This window comes from Canis lupus, chromosome 12 (assembly GCF_003254725.2).
Source record: "Canis lupus dingo isolate Sandy chromosome 12, ASM325472v2, whole genome shotgun sequence".
NCBI classification, from domain to species: Eukaryota; Metazoa; Chordata; class Mammalia; order Carnivora; family Canidae; genus Canis; species Canis lupus.
Window position 1 is genome coordinate 62,483,176 of NC_064254.1, and position 6,937 is coordinate 62,490,112.

At 38.4% G+C, this 6,937-nt stretch overlaps 1 pseudogene; it reads right to left on the minus strand.

Moving 5' to 3' along the window:
- Positions 1–547: 547 nt before the first annotated feature.
- LOC112658435 (cofilin-1-like) lies at positions 548–4,577 on the minus strand (annotated as a pseudogene).
- Between the last annotated feature and the right edge of the window lie 2,360 nt (positions 4,578–6,937).

The following is a 6,937-nucleotide window of genomic DNA, read 5'->3' on the forward strand; positions in this document are numbered from 1 at the left end:
ATTCTCAAGGAATGACTAGAATCTAGAACCAAGCTAGCTAATAATTCACTAAGTAAAAATCTGAGAACCCAACTGCTACATATTAGCCTTATGTTGTTAAGTTTATCATTTTTAACCTGCTTTTCAGTAATTTATTCAATCAACAGGGTGATCAATTTATTTACCTCCAAATTTACAGAGCAATTTAATATTTCAGTCAGGCCAAAGATTTGAAGCTACCTTGGATACTCAGTTTATATTAAACTCTTCTTCCCCTTCACTAATACACTTCTGTAGCTGGTTTTTACACTTAATCATAGGCTATACTGCAGTTTTAAAATGTTTCAAATATGCCTTCCATCTGCCCAACCGAATTTTATTTCCTTTTGAGGGTAGGGACTGTGACCCAGTCCCCAAACCAGTGTTGAATAATTTAAAGGGAATTTGTTGAATTCATTTGGAAAGTTGTCTCTACTGTGTATCCAGCACTCACCTAGGATGAGTCGCCCTCCATTTCACTCAACTAGACTCAATTTAGTCACACAAGTATACAATAATAGTCATCATATTCTCAGTTTATGGTTTTAATGGTATTGCAACATTAGGTTCACAACATATTTCCAAGCACCAAGTATGCTTGAAATTGAACATTTTTATAAAGATAATAAAACTTAATGACTACCCATGATCTATGATCTGACAATACATCTGTTCTTTTTCATCTTGAGATGGTAAAGTACCCACCCTTGCTTATTGTGGCACAGTGGGAGAGAAGAAATATAGTCCTATTAATCACTCTTAACTATCAGCTTATTAAGTTATAGTTTCCCAACAGGCTTGTCTTACATGACTGTTAATAGGCTGCAGGTGTTTTTCTAAAAGAGTCTTTTTATAATGCAGTTATGTCATAAAGAGACAGCATGGAGTAAAAGAAGGGCTTTAAATTCTAGTAGTAAAGTAGCCCCGAAGCCTTAAGCAAGTCACCACCTCTCTGATCTCCACAATTTTCTCATCTGTAAATTGAGAGGGCTTATTATTAATTAAATAAGTGCATTTGTGCCATTTATACCTGGCCAGTAGGCATGTAACCATAACCCGGTACTTAAGAGTTTCACAAAGGACATTCTAACAGAAATCTCTCCACATTAAGATAGCTTAAGCTAACGTGTAAAATTGAGATTTGTTGCTAGTTAACTTTAGAGGTAAATTTTGTTACCTAACCACTGTGGATGTGCACAGAACAGAGGAGCATATTTCATGAGAAAAATAGTGACTACTGATACGTATTAATATGCCTAATTGTGCTGAAAATCAGCAAAATTCTACTGTTAGCTAAAAACCCACTCAGAGAGATAGCTGTTATACACACATACTATTTGACAAAAGCTTTTAAGTCCATTTGTGGAAAACTTTGCAAATGGAAGCTAGGTTTCTAGTTTAACCCATAAGAGTGTAAGTAACTGTCCACGAAGCTGGACTATATAACATAATATTAAATGCTCAAGTTCTGGGTCCTGAGAAGGAGGCTTATGTCATGTAGATGAGTTTCCTCTCTTGCTCTTGGAAAGAAGACTGAAGTAAGTAATGATTAAAATTGATTTACCTTTGTCATATCCTTCTAGCTCTCTAACCTTTTTTATACTCGGGTAGGGCACACGGCCCTAATTGTGCTGCTGGAACAAAGCTATTTGGTCCTACCTACTGTGTCAACAGCCCTTCCTTGAATCTTCCAATAGTAATTCCACAACTGTGGAGCAATTGATGGACATCTCAACAAATAACCCAGAAAATGTTACCACTGTTAAAATATAACTAGTGTTGAAAGAGACCATCTGTTACTTATAAAAGCAAAAATATTAGAAATTGATGTTAAAAATTTTAGAGACATGGTCAAATAAATTATGATACATTTATATGATAGAATATTATGCCAATATTTTTTAAATGTTTAAAAGTAAGTTGAAATGACATGAGAAATATACAAAATATAATGCTGAATAAATAAAGATACTAAATGCTATGTTCTTTATGAACTCATTTATGGAAAAAATACATGAGGACTGGAAGCTAATAACACCGTTGAGTAGTAGACTTGTAATTTATGGATTTTTCCCAGTTAGTACATGAATCCATGCTTTCCAGATTTTCCCATATCAAGTAAGTGCTATTAAAAAAAAGGAAAATCAGAGAAAAAAATATAAATTCAAATAAATGTCTAATTGGTAGAATTTTAGAGAGCTATAAACAGTGCTAATTAACAGGCAATGTGGAAATAGAGCTTTGTGGGCAAAGGAGCATTCCTTTATTTGTTTGCAAAAGACTTTAATTAGGAGACTTATTTTATTTTGTGTGTGCATGTGTGTGGTTTTTTTAATTGAAGGTCCCTTACCGCTCCTGCTTCCATGCGTGGCCACCAGCAGGGGAGAAGGGAAGGGGAACCAGGCAGTGCAAGGAGGGGTCCTCTCTGCAACATTCCATTTATACACAGAACTAAACAGACAAGCACAGAGTCACTATTGATGTTAGAAGTTACCAGCATGGGGGATGCCTGGGTGGCTCAGTGGTTGAGTGTTGCCTTTGGCCCAGGGTGTGATTCCAGGATCGGGCTCGAGTCCCACATCAGGCTCCTTGCAGGGAGCCTGCCTCTCCCTCAGCCTGTGTTTCTGCCTCTCTCTCTCTCTCTCTCTCATGAATAAATAAATAAAAATCTTAAAAAAAAAAAAAAAGTTACCAGCATGAGAAAAGGAACAGGTGGGAAATTGGAGTGTCATAAAAAAAAAAAATACAGCCCCCCCTCAAACTGGGGTGACAGGGGGAAACTTGGTCTGTTTCAACCCAAGAGGAATCAGATCAAAAGCAGCTTGGGAAGGCCAGAACCATCAGGGATGGACGGAGCAGGAAGGCCCAGGGGGTGAGAGGGCTGTCTGGCAACTGAGGTGAAGAGATTGGCCTCCCTTGCTGGGATCTCCCCAGCCCCTCAGGTCTGGCAGGAAGGGCCGCCTGCAACCCCCATGTGCAGGTCTGGGGCTGCCCGATGCTCCAGGCAGAGCGCTGGAGGGGGCTCACAAAGGCTTGGCCTCCAGGGAGATAACGGCACGGCCCCCCAGCTTCTCTGCCCGGTTACAACAGTCCTTGACCCCCTCCTAGCAGTTTGCTTGTAATTCATGCTTGATCTCCGTCAGCTTCTTCACGATGGCATCCTTAGCACTGGCATAGATCATTTTGCTCTTAACGGGTACAGGCTCAGGTGTCCAGAAGATAAACCCAAGGTGTCCTCCTTCTTGCTCTCTCAGTCTCGTAGGTTGTGTCGCAGAGGGCACAGTGGCGGTCCTTGTCTGACAGCATCCTGACAAAGGTGGCATAGGGGTGGTCGACAGTCTGGCCCACGTCACCTGCCAGGATCTGCTTGCGCTCCTCCAGGTTGACGTTGTCCTTGTCCTGGCTCGGGCAGAGGAGTGCCGCCTTCTTGCGCTTCCTCACCTCCTCTGGTGTTGAGGACTTACCGTGCTTACCCCTCATGTCACCAAACACTTTGATGATGCCATCAGAGACTGCCACACCAGAGGCCACGTTTCCGGTACCGAAAGGGAAATAACAAGGACAGTCAGAAGACAGGAGAGCCATTGCCACAATGCTGCTGGGATTGGACTGAAAGAGACTTACTTTAAGCTAACCACATTATAAAAGAGTAAGTTTTGTGGTCATGAAAATAGTGCTTATTGCTACTGCTACGGCATTTTATAGATCCTAAAACCTACGACTGATGCTTGCTTTCCTCGATTAAAGACACCAGCGTTTCTTTTTTACATATATCACATAGAAAATAACACAGGCATGGGATTTAGATAAATAGGAAATAAAGGTTATATAATGAAAAAGTCTTCATCCCGTCTTACAATGCTTTCCCACATATAGCAGTGATCCACAGCCCAGAAATTATTCTTGTGTAAATCTGCCCGATGTGTATTTATACACTAATTACTCCCTATATGCCTTATTTCACTCAACATACCTTAAAAATTTACATATCAGTATGTGTAAGTCCATCTTATTCTTTGTAAATACTATTTAGTATTCTGTTGTATGGCTGTAACTTATTAGTAACCCCTCACTGATGGACATTTAAATTATTTCCCATTTTTCTCTATAACAAGGCTTCAGGAAATATATTTTAAGATTTTATTTTTCTTTATTCATGAGAGACAGAAAGAAGCAGAGACATAGGCAGAGGGAGAAGCAGGCTCCATGCAGGGAGCCCGACGTGGGACTGGATCTCAGGACCCCAGGATCACGACCTGAGCCAAAGGCAGATGCTCAACCACTGAGCCACCAACGTGCCCCAGGAAATATTCTTGTACAAATATCTTTATGTACATGAGCAAGATTATCCAGGAGATAAATTCTTAGAATTCATATGGAGTCAGAGTATATGTACATTAAAAAAAAATTTTTCACACTGCCAAGGTGCCTGGGTGGCTCAGTCGGTTAAGTGTCTTTTTTTTATATATAAATTTATTTTTTATTGGTGTTCAATTTGCCAACATATAGAATAACACCCAGTGCTCATCCCATCAAGTGCCCCCCTCAGTGCCCATTACCCAGTCACCCCCACCCCCCACCCACCTCTCTGTCCACCACCCCTAGTTCGTTTCCCAGAGTTAGGAGTCTCTCATGTTCTGTCTCCCTTTCTGATATTTCCCACTCATTTTTTCTCCTTTCCCCTTTATTCCCTTTCACTATTTTTTATATTCCCCAAATGAATGAGACCATATAATGTTTGTCCTTTTCCGATGGACTTATTTCACTCAGCATCATACCCTACAGGTCCATCCACATCGAAGCAAATGGTGGGTATTTGTCATTTCTAATGGCTGAGTAATATTCCATTGTATACATAAACCACATCTTCTTCATCCATTCTTTGGCTCAGGTTATAATCTGAGTCCTGGGATCAAGTTTCATATCAGGCTCCCTGCTGGGGGGGGGGGGGTCTGCTTCTCCCTGTGTGCTTGCTCCCTCTCTCAAATAAAAAGGCATTACCAAATTGCCTTCCAAAGAATTTGTGCCAATTTATACTCCAGGGAAACATTTCCAATCAACATAGATTCTTTTTTTTTTTTTTAAACATAGATTCTTTAAAGCAAACTCTAATGCTGTCAATGGCCAGGAAGGTAACATAAACCAGGGGTGCAGGCTGGGACAGGCAAACAGAAGACTGAAGAGCGTATTCAGTCACTGAAAGAAGCAGCTTCTCCTCAATTGCACCTACTATGCCTTCTAGGAATCAATACCCAACATTGTTAGTGTTTTCTTGATCTCTCAAAAGCCTAAAATCTAGACTTCTGCATGAAACTTCCGGATTTTTTATATGTTGACAACTCATTTCAGAATTTTAGAATTGGCATGACAAACAAAACTGAGTGGAAACCACCTACTGGGCCTCCAAATTGTGACCTACACTTTAAAGCTGGGATTTCCGGGATGCCTGGGTGGCTCAGCAGTTGAGTGGCTGCTGAAGCTCAGGGCGTGATCCTGGAGTCCCGCATTGGGCTCCCTGCGTGGAGCCTGCTTCTCTCACTGCTGTGTCTCTGCCTCTCTGTCTCTCATGAATAAATAAATAAAATCTTTAAAAAATAAAAAATAAAAAAATAAAGCTGGACACACTATTAGATACACTATTTCTGGACAAACTACAAGAGTTTATTAACTATGTGGTCACTATTCCTTCAAACTATGTGATCAATTTACTACGTGGTCACTATTCCTTCAAATTATGTGATCAATTTAATCTACTCTTGCTCAAATGTTTTTATTAATGGGTTCTTACATTGTGCTCCTTTGTCCTATACTTTTATTGCTTTAGAGTGCTGTGTTCCTGTTTTCCTCATTTTATGGAACCACTACATGTTTTAAGGGCTGAGTCATTTTCCTATAAAAGTAATCTTTCACCCAAAGGGGTTAATAATCTCTAGTCATTTTTCTATACTACTTTGCATTCAACGTATCCATCTACTTACAGAAGACATTATAGGACTACAGTATATTAAAAAGACTTGCTCCTCTTGCTTAAATAGTATTTTTAATCCATATAAAATATTTTATATTAACTACATTCTTATAGTTAAAAGATAAAAACAACATAAAAAATAAACCTTGAATTTGCTAAATTTGTATCAAAAATATTCAAATTCAGGGGTAAAATACCATGAGATTTTTAATATTTTAATATCTCTTCTACATAAATACTTGCAGAAGGACCAATCTGACAAAGCCCAATGTATTGTACAAAACAGAAATAAATGTTTGTAAACATTAAATTATAAGGAATGTAATATTAAAGTGGTCAGTTACCTATTTGAAAACCCAGAAGGCAACCTCTTAAACAAGTGAACTTTGAGAATAAAAATTTTTAATTAGCTTCATTTATCATAAATATGCATCTGAGTCTTAATTTTAAAGCTAATTGTCATTTTTAAAGAATTCCTAGTTTTGAAATTAATTTGTTCAGAAATGCTTTCTCTCTACATATATATATATCAATACGTATATATACGTGTGTGTATATATATATATATATCTGCAATAACAAAAGACCAAAAGACATATATTCAAGAAGCTCTATAACGTATCAAAGCTGTCAATGTATGTTGAAAATATGACTAGCCACTCATAGAAAAAAATCTGCATGAGTCATTTTACCAACATCAATACCACTGGATAGTGTACTTTTAGTTTCCAAAGGCAAAGTCCTAGACATTGTAAGTTCCTCTGTTAGCACTTCTAAATATGTAAGCATTCCTACACTTCCCCTTAAAAGGTATGCTGCAACTACTCAAGTGTATCCTTTCAAAAGAATATTGATTAGATCACCGTAAAATTTAAGAACCCAAAGCTCTGTATTAGACATATGTCACCTGATCTCAGTATTTTAATCACAAAAAACAAGAATAAAAAATTA